The sequence below is a fragment of the Mustela erminea genome, chromosome 13, assembly GCF_009829155.1.
Source record: "Mustela erminea isolate mMusErm1 chromosome 13, mMusErm1.Pri, whole genome shotgun sequence".
Taxonomy (NCBI): Eukaryota; Metazoa; Chordata; class Mammalia; order Carnivora; family Mustelidae; genus Mustela; species Mustela erminea.
Genome location: NC_045626.1, coordinates 81,304,552 through 81,319,638, shown reverse-complemented (window position 1 = coordinate 81,319,638; position 15,087 = coordinate 81,304,552). Strand labels below are relative to the sequence as shown.

The following is a 15,087-nucleotide window of genomic DNA, read 5'->3' as shown; positions in this document are numbered from 1 at the left end:
AGACTTTTTACCTTGTCTTCTCCTTCTTCTTCCCCGCCCCCCTGTCTGTCTTCCTCTCCCTCTTTTCTCGCTGGAGGCGCCCGCAGTTGCGCTACACCCGGCTTCCCCAGCGAGCGAGAGAGCGGAAAAGTCTCTCGCCTTAAAAAAAAAAAAAAAAAAAAAAAAGCCAACAACAACAACTCTCTGATTTAAGCTCTCTTCTACCAGCGCTATCAAAACTTGAACAGCAAACTAGCTTCCGTTCGCCCTCCTCCTCCTTCCTCTGCGCCGGAGCCTCCGGAGGGTGTCTGGGTTGCAATCCGAGTCCTGCCGTGCTCTCCTCCCGCGTCTGTCTTCCTTGTGCTAAAACGTGAGCGAAATCGCTTCCTAAATCTGCGTCCGGACGCGCAGGGCAGGGAGGATTTAGTGGGGGGAATGAAAGGGGGAGAGGGGGAGAGAGAGAGGGAGAGAGAGAGAGAGAGAGAAACAGAGTAGAGAGAGAGGGACGGAGTGGGAGAGGGAGCGCGAGCAGAGGGAGGGAGCGAGGGAGCGAGCGAGAGCTCCGCGCCACCCTCCTCCGCCTCTAGAATTCCCCGGGCGTCTGCTCGGCGGCTCTAGAAGGTCGGGCTCTGCTGTGGGCTGCGGGGAGCCGGAGGCCTCTTGATTGGCTCTTTGACGCTTTCGGACCAATTGTGTTGCTGCATAGGCGTGGTTTTCACAGGTCGAGTGCTGGGGGATAGAGCCGAGTTATAAAAAGAAGGTGTCGGAAACTGTAACGTCGCAGCGCCGCATCGGTACTACTGCCTGTCCTGTGAATATGTCAACATGATCAGAGGGAGGGCGGGGAGCCACAGGGGAGCGCGCGCAAAGTCGCCTCTAGGTGGCTTATCGAGAGATCGCTGCAGCCCCGGAGCTCGCTCGCCGGCGCTGGCTCAGCCCACGTCTGAAATGCCTCAGTCATCCAGCCCGGGATCGAGGGAGGAGGCAGGGCCCCGGAGGAAGGGGGAGGAGGAGGGAGTGAGTGCGCGAGCGAGCGAGCGAGCGAGCCAGGCCAGGAAGGCGGAGAGCGCGCCGGGCGCCGGGCAGGGGCGCTCGCCTCTCGCGCGCAAGGCTCGCCTCTCCTCTCCAGGCCGGCACCGCCGTTTCTGCGTGCGGCTCACCCGCTCACGGCGGCCCGGGGAGAGCCAGGCGGGCGGCCGAGTCCCCCGCGAGCTGCCATTCCGCCGCCGGGCGCCACAAAAGGCGGCAGCGGCGGAGAGGCGAGCGCCGAGACTCCGGGCTTGCGTGCTCCCCAGCCCCACGTGGAGCCAAGCTCCGCCCGGCCGCCGCTGAAGGGCTCCCGAGCTCGGGTGGCTCTCGGCGCCGGGCTCCCGGCATCTGGGCTCGTGGGGTTCCGGGGCACAGGCGTGCTGGGGGGGGGCTCCCTCTTCCCCCGTCCCCACCCGAAACTCTGGGCGGAGACCCGAACACCCCGGCACTCCTGCACGCGGACTCGCGCCAGCACCCTGGGACCCAGCCACCCGCGGGAAAACACGTACACGCAAACACGTACACAGCCTGCGCCGCTGGCCCTGGCTGCGCTCCCCCCTCCCCCGGGGAGGCGGACTCGGGGGTTTTTTGGAATGGATTTACCAGCCCTTTTAGGTCTCTCTTCTATCTGAATCCGGGCTCCCCGGGAGTTCCACCTGAATGTGTGCTTGAGTGTAGAGCAGAGAATGGAGACCCGGACAGAAGGAGCGCAGCACGCTACTGGGCTCCGGGCCTGCCCCCGCGGAGCCGCTGCCCTCACCTCCCAGGCCGCGGGCGAGCTGGTAGGGGGAGGTACGTCCTCTTTGTATCTTCTCCAGGCATCCCACTTATCTCTCCGGGCACCCGGGGACTTATCTCACCAGAAGTCGGGGGTGAATTTGTAAAACAAACCGTGATACGCCCCCACCCCAGAGGCGAGGTGGCTGTTCCAGTTCAGGTAGGGTGGGGGCGTCAGCGAGGGTGGAGTGGAGGGAGGTCACTCACGAATCAGACCTGTCGCGGAACGGATACTGTTACCGCAGGCAGGTCCCTGTCTGGGTCAGAGGAGTCCCCCAGACCCGCATTTCTCGCTTTTGGTGGGGGGGGGCAGTGAGTTGGGCCCTCCCTGCTTAGATGGAAGGAAATCTTGGGGAGAATGTTCTTTTACCCTTCCTGAGTGGAGAGCTTCCTCGAGTGGAAAGGAAAGGAGGGCTGGTTTCGGGGCCTAGGGGGTTACGAAAACCAAGGCTTGGGGTGTGTGTGTGTGTGTGTGTGTGTGTGTAAGAAAACCAAGGCTTGGTGTGTGTGTGTGTGTGTGTGTGTGTGTGTGTGTCTGTGCGTAGACAGCCAGATCCGTCCTTTCTCAGTTTGCCTTGCGGACCCCCAAACCCTCAGCCCCCAGACTCCGAAGTGGGAGCAAGTGGAAGGTGAAAATGCACTTCTTTTGTGAGCCAACCGCCTCGAGATAGGGGCGGAACTTTCGAGGCGACAAGCTTTTTCAGCCTCGCATTTTTGACGCACATGGTTAAGAGCGCTTGGCGTCAGCGCTAAGAATTCCCTGAAGTCACCCGAGAGAATGGAGTGGTTCTTCGAACTCTTGTCTGGCTCGCCATCTCGCCACCTTTTTTCTCCCCTTTCGGCCTGTTTTTTTTCTGGCGTCCTCTCGGGGTCTCTCTGCCGAGAGAGAGAAGGCCGCAGGCGCCCACGGTCTTGGCTCACAACGTCCCCCCCTCCCGCGTCCCTTAGCGGCCGGATCCTGGAGGGTGCCAGAGGCCAGGCCTTCCCCCTCATTACGCCGTCCACCGAGGTCACCGCAGGGTTTCGCGAGTCTCTGGAGGCCCAAACCCACCCCCTCCCCCACATTGCTCGCTGCCTGAGCCCCGGGCAGCCCCGCGGCGCTTTCAGGAGCGGCCCCAAATCCCCGAGATCTGGTTTTGCCTGCGCTCGCCAGCCAGTCTCTGCCCGGCCGCCCAGAGTAGAGGGAAAGCAGTTCTGGAGGCACAGTGTGACTGGACGCATCCTCTCTCATTGCCCCAAGCGTCCAGATGCTCAAGGGAGAGACGTTTTCACCAAGTCCTCGGCTTCCAGGCCTCCCTTCGGTCCTGGCCGTGGGAAGGGAGCTTGCTAATTTCACTTGTAAATATCTCCACTCGCCTTTGGCCCCAGAGTGGACCGAGCGAGATCTCTGACCCTCACACCGCCCCCTCCCTCCATTGCCTATTTTTTGCCCGTAGTTCTAACTTAACCCCGGGGTTACCCCAGTTGCCACTCCATATCCCCACTCCCATTCTTGCTCGCAAGTGGTGGGGGGAGAGGAAAGTTTGCGGGGTTCTGATTCGAAAATGTCCACGTCTTGCTAATGGTCTGCAAACTTCCGCCAATTATGACTGACCTCCCAGACTCGGCCCCAGGAGGCTCGTATTCTGCGGGGAGGCCGCGGTAACTTGGGATCAAAAGCAGGAAGGTGCGAACTCCTCTTTGTCTCTGCAGGGCCGTCGCGCCCCCCTCCCGGTGGGTGATAAACCCTCTCTGGCGCCGGCCATGCGCTGGGTGATTAATTTGCGAACAAACAAAAGCGGCCTGGTGGCCGTCGCATTCGGGTGAAACATTGGCCAGCGCCTTCTGGAGACTTGTGCCAGGCCTGGCAGCAGCGGCAGCGAACCAGGCTAGTTGGGGCCCCAGCCGGCGGCTTTAGGGTCCAGGCGCCGGGTCTACACAGCCTTCTCTCTCGGTTTGCAGACTGTAGTCTCTCTCTCCCCACCTCGAGCTCAACAAAAGACATTCGGGGAAACACTGCATGAGTCTGCCCCTGGGCAGAGTCCGAGGAGCCCTGCCTTAAGGCGGGAGAAGGGAGCCGGGGGGCTAAAATTTGGATCACAGGGGACCCACAGAATGTCTGATGTCCTCCAGATAAAATCGCGCCTTTTTGCAGGCCTGATTTTTTTTTTTTAAATTAAAAAAGCCCCGCGTCTCCCTATCTGTAATGCCTGCAGTGTTTAAGGCCAAGCTGTGTGTGTGTGTGTGTGTGTGTGTGTGTGTACGCAGTTGGTAAAATGGGGAAGGGGCAGAGGAAATTTCCTACACACACACACACACACACACACACACACACACACAAATGCGAAACCAAGCCACTGCCCAGGCCACAGATGCGGCAGAGAGGCGAGCCTTGCCAGAGTTGCCGGGGAGCCTCTGCTCCGTTCTCCTTTTCCCCCATGGCACTCCAACTGTAAAGGGGACCAACCGACCCTTTGGTGACTGAATGGTGTTTATCTGCAGTTTACAAAAAGGGGGGGGAGGAGGGGGGTAAGGGGGGTGGGTAGGCGGGGAGGTTTACTTTGGCAAGTTTGCTGTAAATATTCTCTTCAGCATGTGTGAGGTCTGGCGAGGGACTATTACACGCTTATTCCCTCTTCAACTTTCGCCCCCGTTTGCCGCGGAGCTTTTTTCAGTCCGAGGTGTCACTAAATTGGAAACTCTGTTGACATAAGGACATCCGTGTTTCTCCAGGGGTCTGAGGCCTAATTAAGAAGTTTCCTACGGTGGTCGGTCAATACATAAACTTTTCCTGGGGAGGGGCTCTCTGGTCACCTGGCGGAGTAGGGAAGTCTCCGTTTATGCTCAATGGCCCCCCCTTTTGGATCTAGGTTTTTTGTTTGTTTGTTTTTTAATTGATCAGCTTTGAAACTAAGTTTCTGCTGGAGGGCGGCGGTCCTCCTTGGCTCTCCATTCTGCTAACTTGAGACTTGATTTTCGGACCCCGGATCTCGAGGAATCTGCTCCCCCCACCCGCCCCACCCGGCCGAACGCGTGCCTCCCTTACTGTTTGTGAGTCCTGCGAAATGCTGCTAGCACACCCCTCTCACATTAGCACTACGGTGCACCCCAAACCTTGACTCTGCTATATGCAGTTCTGAACCCAGTGGAGGACCTCTAGACAGACCAGGGAAGCTAGATTTTCCTCCTGGAGCTTTACATTCACGGCACACTCCCCCCCACCTCTAGCTTGCTTTAAGAGCTGGGTTCCTGGGGTGCCTGTGTGGCTCAGTGGGCTGAGCCCCTGCCTTTGGCTCCGGTCATGATCTCAGGGTTCTGGGATCGAGCCCCACATCGGGCTCTCTGCTCAGCAGGGAGCCTGCTCCCCGCCCCCCGCCTGCCTCTCTGCCTACTTGTGATCTCTCTCTCTGTGTCAAATAAATAAATAAAATCTTTTAAAATAAATAAATAAATTCAGCAGGATTAAAAAAAAAAAAAAAAAAAGACCTGGGTTCCTCCCTGGCCAGGAGGCTGCCCGATCATTAAGTTTGATGGAATTAGCCTCCCTATCTTTCCTCCCTCTGGGGGCAGGTACCAGCCCTTCCTTGGACCGGACTGAAGACCCAATCTTTTGTTTCTTCTTCTCTTCAATTTTTTCCTTCTTCTTCTTCTCTTTTCCTTCCTTCTTTCCTTGGTAATGTCCCTGTCTCTCTGTTCATCTTTCAGGACTCTGGGACTGTAGATCTGTATGATCTCTCTTGCCCTGTTTCCTTGAACTTTCTCTTCTCTCCCTTGCATCTGTCTTGTTCTGTTTCCTCTTCTTGTCTGTCTCTACCCCCCTCCCAGCCTTTCACGTCTCTTGTCCCTTCTGTTTCTGATTGACTCTTTCCCACTTTTTCTGCTTCTTCTTTCCCCTTTTCTAGTTTGTCTGGCTTTCTTGGCCCTCTCTGAATTCTCTCTTGCTTTTCTGTGTTTCTGGATTCCCTCCCCCCCCCCCCATCTGTGCCAGTAACCAAGACAGGCTGGAGATACCTCTTCTTGGGGTTCAAGCTGACACCTCCCTTCCACGCCCTTGGCTAAGAAGAAGATAAGGTGTCCTGAGACTAGAAATTGGTTGGGGTGCCTGGTGTAGGTTGGAAGTATCACCGTCTCCTTTTGGGATCCCCAAAGTCAGCCACCCTAACCCCAGGATCTCTCCCCCTTCCCTTTCGATCTCCTTTGGAAGGCGGGAGCCTGGAGTGAGAGGAGGCACGTCTGCCCTCAAGCCCGGGCTCCTGGTCCCTGCCTTGCCCCAGCAGCACGGGGCTTTCCTATAAGGCACATTTCCCTGTCCTCTGACAGCCCTCTAAATTATTGATCAGGACGATTCAGGGCAAGAATCTGAAGGGTGTGTGTGTGAGAAAAGATTGTCAAAGTTGTCTAGCTTGGGGAGGCAGTATTTTTAGTATGGAGACTCAGTTTGGCGCCAGTTGGTTTATGCTGTTTCTAGAGCGTCATCTGTTATTCCCTTAATCCATGCTTATCGTACCTCCTTCTAATGTAAATATGGTTTTGGCAGAAACAAAATGGAAGGATTTCACCCTCTGCATCATTCTTACTAGCACCTACCTTTCATCAAAGCCGATCGCTCTGGAAAATGGCAAATTTGTACATGGCTAGTGATTTAGATAAGTTGGAAAGGAAACAAGGGGGTAGGGGATGAAGTGTGTGTGTGTGTGTGAGTGTGTGAGTGTGTGTGTGTGTGTGTGTGTGTGTGTGTGTGTGTGTAGTGCCTTTTATACATCTGTGAAGGGTTTCTCTCTCTCTCTCTTTCTCTCAGGAAAAGGAACTAATTGTGGTTTCCTAATTTCAAACCAATCTGCATCTTCAATGTTCTCTTTGTGTGTTTTACCCGATTACTTAAAAAAAAAAAAGAAAAAAAAAAAAACGCATGGACTTTTCCTAGTCCAGCAGAAATGAATTTGCGAGGAAGAGGCTGGGGGAGTTTTTCCTCATCTTATCTGACTCAGAATCAGCAAGACGCAGGCCAGAGCTGGCTTGGCCCTGGGGCACTTTTGACCACCCAACACCTTTGTTTATCCAACATCCTCTTTCCAGATTTTCAGGCGAGACAGGTAAGGGTGTCAGTGGTCCCTCAGCGACTCAGTCCAGGAATCTGGCTTGTGGGGGGTCTAAGGGACAGAATACTTTAAAAAGCTGGAGGAAAACCACCACAGGATACTCTCCAGCCCCCGACGGCGGCAGATGGGGGGGTTTCCTCTGACCTGGAAGAGCAGACTGTCATCTTTCCCCGCTCCTTCCCGGTTTTACACACACGGGTGGTGTTGCTTGGTGCCAGGGGTGCGTGGGGCAGTGGCACGAGGGGGTGGTGATAGGGAAAGTGGGGTCTTGCCCTCCGAGAGCAGATGGGGCCCAGGGAACAGGGAGGTGTGTCAGCAAGGTGGGGCATGGCTAATGACATTCTGCTACTGCCAGGAAGGTTGACCGGGCCAAAAAAGCTGGGCTCCTGCAGATCTGCTGAACTAACTGTCCACTCCTAGCCACAGACACGTTTTCTCAATTGGAACACAATATCCATTACCGTTTCCTCGTACTGGATTTCGATTAGAGAGGGTGGGAGCAGAGAGGGAAGGCGGGAGATAAATGAAAAGGAACAGTGGACACAGAAGAGTGTGTGTGTGTGTGTGTGTGCACATGCATGCGTAGCTGCTCCTTGCCAGCCACACCTGTAGTCAAAGTCATGTTTTCATGTCTCCGCAACCCTGTAGCAGATAACACACTCAAGAGAGTCTTTTCTATCCAGCAAAGCCCCCAAGAAGTAGCTGTCCCTGGGGGAGCTACGGCTTTGGGCAGGGGTCTGCCTTCCCTCTGTGGGCACGGGCTTTCGAGGACTGGCGGGGTGTGAGCGTTTAAGGTTCCAAGCCTTCCTGTCCCGGTGAAAGTTGCTAAAACCCCTTCTCCCTTGTACAATTCTAAGGAAAACGCAACTTCTCCTGATTCCAAGACACAGGCTGGTAGGGATGATTTCACCTCCTCCTCGGGCATACCCGGGGCAGGTAGGAGACTCTGAAACCTGCTGCTTAGGCTAGGGGGTGAGCTCTAGATTCAGGATCCTGACTGCAGGTCTGGTCTGTCCCTGAGCAGCTGCCCCCCACCCCCCGCAGGGAAACTCTTTGACCCTACAGGCTCCTCACAATCTGGGACCAAGCACCAGCTCCTTCAGTGTTCGATCTTCTGTGATCACTGACCCTGGACCAGGGCCGCTCAGGAAACGGGTGTTTGGGGGGAGGCATCGCTGAACCCCAGTGTCAGTCTTCATTACCTGACAATCTGGGTAGCCGCCGCCTCCTCCATGGGGGTAAAAGAAACTTGAGGCCTCAACAATGTGTCTTTAAGTCAGAGGTGCCTTGCTCCCAAACAGTTCACCATCCCCCCCCCCCCCCCCCCCCCCCCCCCGCTGCAAAGGGTACACGAAAATCTTTTAGACTGGATTATCAGGGAGCTATGGGGGTTGGGGGGTGAGCTGGAGGGACCGTTTGTCCTCTGTCTCCCAACCTGAGCTCCAGGTTTGGGAGACAGGCTGACCTTGGCGACCCCAGAAGCCTTTAAAGGTCTCCAGCTTGGGATCTGACTACTTGAGGACTAGAGAAGTCTCTCTCTCTCTTTTCTTTTTAAAATTTGATTTATTTTTAAGAGGAAGGAGAGAGAGGCAGACACACACATACATAGAAAGAGGGAATGTTTGGAATTGTCAAAGCGCTTTTCCTAAGCGCTGCTTTTGCTGGCTCGCAAACCTCAGTTCATTTCATCTCCAAGCCAAATATTAAAAATCCTTCTGGCAGGCGGGCGGGAGGGCAGAGAGGAGCGGCCTTTCCAGATCTAGGAACCTTTCCTGGCAATGTCCTTTCCAACTTTTCCCTGGAAAAGGAAAACTTGCGCCCCCGCCCCCACCGCCCACCCCCATGAGGGGTATGAGGCAGAGACCGCCCAGAGCGCCCCATCAGGTCCTCGTGGCGATGGATTCCGCCCGGGGGTGCTTCCCCTACCGCCGCACCCGCCTTACCCCGGTTCCAAATACGGAAGCTGGACGTGTTCCGTGCGGCTGCAGGCCTCGCCCAGCGCGGAACCCGAGGAGAGGCTTGCTGCCTCGGATTACATCCGCACCCGGGGGTGGCGGGGTCGAGGCTCAGGTCCGGCCCGGCCCGGCCAGCGGAGGAGCAAAAAGAGTCCCCGCTCTGGCTGGCCTGCCCCGGCCCTCGGTCGCGAGGAGGTACTGCCAGGCCCGGGAGTCCCCGAACCAAGCTCCCCGGCTCCCTGCGCTCGGGTTACCTGCTCTCCCTCAGCAGCTCCCGGGGCGGGGCGAGCAGGCTTCGGGTGCGGGTGCAGAAGGCGCTCCCGCCTCTCCGCGGAGCGCAGGCCTTGCTCCTCGAGAGCTCAAACTAGGGTTACCGGGGTTCGGTGAGGAGCACCCCCGCCCCAGCACCCAGCGTCTTTTTACAGGGGTGATTCCCACCTCCCCCCCCCTCCAGTCCGCTTGCAAAGGACAAAACCGGGGTGGTTGGCAAAGACCTCCAGCGCAGGGGGTGCGGGGGTTACCAAAAATAAAGGACTAGTATAGCCCTCTCAGGCTCTCTAACTGATGGAAAAACAATTGCAAGGAGATAGCCTCCTGGGGAGAAAAACAAGGCCACGGAGCCGAGTCCGGGGAGAATCTTCGCGTACAAAGAGAGGGTGGGGTGCGAGGGAGCGTGCTCCTCTCCCACCGCTGGGGTGTGTTTTTACATGTTTTCTTAACAGCAAGTTCTATAAACAGGTCAGCCCTACACTGCCAGCCGAGGGAGTTTGAGGCTGTGTCTGGTTACGGGTGCAGACGCCTCTCTTTCCCGCTCGCCCCCCTACAAGCGAACGGGGGGCAAGGCCGGGGGGGGGGGGGGGTGGAGGGAGCTACTTTCCACTTCTGACTTGGAGAGTATAGTTGCTTCTGAAAAAGCTCCTCTTGTCTTCAGACGGTAAAATATGAGTTCCCCACATGTCTGACTCTGGTCTTCTGGTACCTCAAGCAGGGTTTGGGTAGTGGGGAGCAGGAGGGGCTGCTCTAATTACCTCTGCGCTGAGTGGGGGTGGGGCGGGGGGATTCTCTCTTTGCAGCCCGGCCCTGCTGGGGTGCCGGGGCACATTATTAAACCCAGACGCTCCGTCCAGGAATCGGGGCCATGAGGAAAAGATTTACAATTAAGCCAATTGGGGCCGAACACAGCAATCCAAGTTTGCAGGTGTAAATAATGCCCTTGCCTTTTTTTTTTTTTTTTTTTTACCCTTTCCAAGCGACTTCATTTCACCGCTCCCCCCTCTTCCTGCTCTCCCCAACTCCAAGACTCTACTCCTTTAGAGGAAAGTGGGGAGGAGGAAGACCAGTGAGGCAGTCAGGATTTTTCTATTAGACAAGTTAAAATACGATGTTGCACTCACTTTTATGTCCGTGTATTAATGCCGTGAATACCCAGGACAACTCCTCTGTTTCATTTCTCCGTCTAGAATTGGAGAATTGTTGGAGTCACTGAAAGGCCTTTTGAGTGTGGGTTTGTGATTTATTTTTTTATTTTTAGGGAATGAGACGGATTTCAATATCAGGGATATTGGAGTTGAGTTATTATAAACTTTTTCAGTTGGAGAGATTAGGTGAAGGAGAGGTAAGAGGCCAAAGAAATGTTGTGTAGTTGGGGTATCAGAAGATTGCCCCAAACTGAATCTGGAAGAGAGGAGGGCCCCGCTTTCCCGGCTTTCCAGGGCTTCATTTTAGATCTTCCTAATGTTTGGGGAGCTTGCTGAACCATGTATGGGCCCGACTTAAAGGCCATATTCCACTGCATTATTTAAATGTAATAGAATATGCACGTGTGGTTCCAAATTGTCCTATGTGGGTACAAGTGTGTACATATGGACCTTCCAAGTAGCCCGAAATATGAAATTAAATATCAGATTAAAAAATGCATTGCAATCACACCCCACGGGCAGACTCCCATTTGATCAATATAGACAGAATTAAATTTGTTTTCCAGCTACACAGCTACTCCTTTTCTCTCTGAGCAATCAAGTCTGCCTGTTACAAATTACCAGGGAATTGGAGAATATCCCCCCCCCCACCATTGTCGTTCGGTATTCTTAGTCTTGCACTAACCCGCTCATAATATATGTAATATGTGTGTACACAGGCACTTTTCCAAAAAATTAGCGATAACATTCCGGGTGTATGAAGAATGTTTTTCTCCCTCTGCATTTAAGATTCCGTGCGTGCTGCATTGCCACTCTGGGACACCCATTTTTTTTGGGGGGGGGACAGATGCCCATGGGGGTCGCGGGGGAGGTTTCCAGGCTGGGTTGCATGCAAGGGCAGGGAGTCAGAGCGCCTGACTCCAACCAGGATAAGGTCATAGGTGTAGAATTAGGGAGGCAGGACTTAACACGTCGGTTCTCAGCGAACGGAGAACAAGAGTCACCAGGTCTGGGATGAAACCCCCTGAGCCGCCACAGGAAAGTTCCCAGGCAATGGCGGTGCAAACACCTTTTTAATTTTTCCTCCTTCCTTCTTTTCTTTCTGCTCGCCTTGAAAAAATTCCCTGTCCAGTGCATATGTTGGGCATAAATAAAAGGGGGAGGGTGGTGTTGAACGCCGGGTGAACCCGAATCGGCCAAGCAGCGCGGGAAGTACCTGGGGAGGCAGAGGAGAGAGACGTGCCCCTATTTCGGAGGCGGGGGGAGGTAGTGGGTGGAGGAAGGGGCTGCTTCCCACTTGGAAACCTGCGCTCCTCGCTCCTGGAGAAGTTCGCCCGGAACCTCGCGGAAGGTGCCCCTGCCTTCTCGCCGCTGGATGGCGCTCGGGGGGAGACGCGGCGGCGGACCTCGGTCCTCGGAGGACCCCGCAGGGCCTGAGCGGATCTCCACCGACGCGCGCGGGGTTGGGACCTCAGTTTTGAGCTTCCGCAGTGCCAATTCCGGATGCGCCGGGAGGTCAAGCCTGTTGCTGCAGGTTGGGGCGGGAGAGGGTCGCTCACAGTCTGCCGAACTTGGAAGTTGGATCCCGAGAGGCTAGGGTAGAACCGGGATGCAGGGGATGAGGGTTCTCAGCGCAAACTGGCGCCTCGTTTCTTAGGCGCCACCTGTACTAGCTCTTGTTTACCGGGAAAAGTGTGTGTGTGGGGGGGGGGGGGTCGTATCTGGAAAGGAGGACGGCCAGATAGGTGTGGAGATGCAAAACGGGTACACCCTCTTTTGCAAACCGGGCCCAGACATGCTCGGTTGAAGTCGGAGGGGCTGGCCTTACCGGCCTGAATTACCTGGAATTGGAAATGTGAGGGTTCGAGTTGCGCCCGGATCTAATGGAGCCCTCATCTGGAAGTGTCTCTGAAGGCACCAAAGAGAGAAGACCTCTCGCACCAGCCAAAGGAGGAGTGTGGCTACAGTATTGGGAAGAATAAATTCATGTGGCGCTTGCTGAGCCCTTACCGTGTTCCAGGCACGGTGTTAGACTTTATGATCTGGTCAAAGTTACTTAGAAAGGAAAGGGGAAAAAAAAAAAATCCACCATAACCAAAGAGGTTCGCTGGCCACATGGTCCTGCCAGGAGTGTCTAACATTAGGTCTCTATTTTGTAAGCTCCTGGAAGCAGAGGAGTGACTCATCCTATCTCCAACTTCCATCACAGATTACAGTGCTTGGCAATTGATAGGTGCTCAGTGAATATCTTTCAGTAGAGGCATAAAAGTCAATGAAGAAGGGGAGAAGGACTAAAGGGGTTTCTTCGTGCATTTGGAAACAAATGATCACTCCAGAAGTGCATTTTTAGAAAATCAGCATCAAACTGAGTGGCTACAACACAAACAGATTCTGATATGTAAAGCGCAACAGTGTAAGGATGGTAGTGGGAAGGGGAGTTTGGGAAGTTTGGGGTCATGGACAGAAACATCCACCAGATCATCCCACAGATATTGACTAAGGGGCTTCTTGGTCCAGGTACCCTGCTAAGCGCTGGAGACCCTGGGTCCTGGCTGGTTTGATGCCCATTATCCTGAGCCTTATTCACTGTGATCAGTGTACCTGCCTATACATTTCCATTTTAAAGATGAGGAAAGTTGAGGCCCAGGAAAGGTGCGGTGGGAGAGGGATTCCGTTCAAGGTCTCTGACAGGAAGGCCAAATTCTGTCCAGCCTCAGCTTTTCTGCCTGCTGGGGTTGGTACAGCCGTGGTTTTCTGTTCCCTAGAAGAGGAAGCTGTGATCTTGGGCTCCCATCAATTTTCAGGAGTAAGGAGCCTACACCCACTCCAGGCTTCGCAAAGGACTTCCCCAGATCTGCTCGCAGCAGCTCCGAGCCCCGGGCTGTGCGGAAGGATCTAACTGACTTCTAGACTCTCTTATCCGTTTCTACCACGCAGCGCCTACACCTTGTCTAGGACTAGACGGTGTTGTCGCTCTTCATGGGCAGAGAACTGTGGGACAGATACCTAGGGAGTCGTGCCCAAGGTCGCATTTGCTAAAAAGTGACAGCAGAAAAGCCTTTACAACCCATTCCTAGCTAGGATTTTATGCTTTTGGGCAGACCCCCCCCTCCCTCATTAGTACCCCAGTGACCAATGCAGTGAGGCTTAGTCGGTGTGTTTATCAAGTGTTTGTTGATTGAATAAACTAATCCTTTTTGTTTTGTTTTGTTTTGTTTTTAGTATAACACAGAACTAAAAAAATGAAACAATGATCGAATAAAGGGGAGTGAGGTGAGAAGCTCCGACGCGGTGACGGAGGGTGGGGCCGGCTTGGGTCCCCCGCGCGCTCTGGCACAGCGAGGCCACTTCCCACTAACTCTGCAAATACGGCTGTGATTTCCTTGCGTCTATATTTTAGTCCTAGACTTCGTTCGGTTGATCGATGAAGGAGACAAGCTGACCTACCGTGAGGTCAGTACAATCGCTGAGGCCCCCACAACCGCTGGGAAATCACCGCCGGCGCGGCGCTCTGGGTTCCAACCAGAAGCTTTCGGGATTTGGAGTTTCTGGATCCTTGCAGTCGGTATTGAACTGAAGGGAGGATGGGGGGAAGGGAGAGAGGGGGTAACCCTCCAGCCCCCTCCGAGTAAGCCTCTGGGTCCATCAGACCGGGAGAGCACTCCCCACTCGCACCCAGCCCGCAGAGTGCTGGAGAAACCCCCTGGTAGATTTCGTTCTGGAGCGTCTTGGCCTTGGAATCAAGCACCAGGATCGTTACGCAGCAGGTCTGTGTTCCGTAGCCCCGGTTTCTTCATCAACAAAATGGGTTTTTTTTTTCTGAAATGCTATTTATTGAAAATGGCATTTGTGAAATGTTCCGGTGGATGATAATGTTCTAAGACTTGCCCCACCCATCAGCTCATCAAATACAGCAATTGGGAGGAGGCAAGAGTCTTTTCAGTGAGCTCCATTCTCCAGATGAGGAAACTGAGTCATGCATAGAGATAGTTCGGCAGCCAGTTAGTCTCTTCTGGAGCTGGGATTCCCCCTGGGGATTGTCTGTGTTATCGTCTGGATTTTAACTGCGAGGCAGAAGGTGCCTGGCGCACACACAGAGTAGGCACACAGTGGCCACCTGTCTCCTTTACTTCTTTGCCCTCTGCGGGGAGAAATTCCATGTAACCCTTTCTGAGGCTTATCTGGAAACTGCCTTGGCCGGTGGGTCCCTTACTTCTGGAAGCTAATGCAATCGGTTAGGTGGGAGGAGGGATTGTGAGTCTGACAATCCTTAAACTCTGGCAATCCAGCGCTTTCAAGACTTTTTTTTTTTTTTTTTGTACGAAGGAGTGTGTGTGTGTGTGTGTGTGTGTGTGTGTGTGTGTGTGGAATCAATATGGTCCAGACAGCCCTTTACAAAAGGGCTCCAGGCGGGCGCCTCAGCCTCAAGGCCCCCGCCCCACCGCCCGCGGCGAATTAATTGGGCCCTGAAAGAAGGGGCGACGTAGCTTCCAGTTAATTAGTCAAGAAACGACTCAAGCCCCAGCGGCCTGGCAAAGGCCCCTGGGGCGCGGGTTTTGTGCAAGGCAAATTGGTCGGCGGGGCGCTCCCCTTGGGCTCGGTAGGGCGCGGTGGGGAGCAGAGCTGGGGCGCCTCTGGCCGTCCAGCGCCAGGCGCCTTGCTCTCGAGCGGGTTCGCTCACTCCCTCAGGCTCTCGCGTCCGTTGTCTGCTTCCCTGGTTCTGTGTCTCCTCTCTCACGGCTCCCCCCTCCCCACCCCGTCTTTTTGACTGGGCCAGAGCCTTCTCCGGTTCTCCCCTGCTCCCTGAATTTTACTCGGGTTCCCTACGCCGGCTCTCGCTTCCTCTTCTTC

The 15,087-nt window shown here is 54.8% G+C and overlaps 1 protein-coding gene across 1 annotated transcript in view; it reads left to right on the top strand.

Moving 5' to 3' along the window:
• The window catches only part of LOC116572466, a 49,692-nt gene that overhangs the window by 2,473 nt on the left and 32,132 nt on the right, over positions 1-15,087 (top strand). Inside the window, exon 2 of the mRNA XM_032311552.1 lies at positions 13,459-13,509. The gene's annotated coding sequence lies outside the window, so the exon portion shown is untranslated. The remainder of the gene's footprint in view (positions 1-13,458; positions 13,510-15,087) is intronic.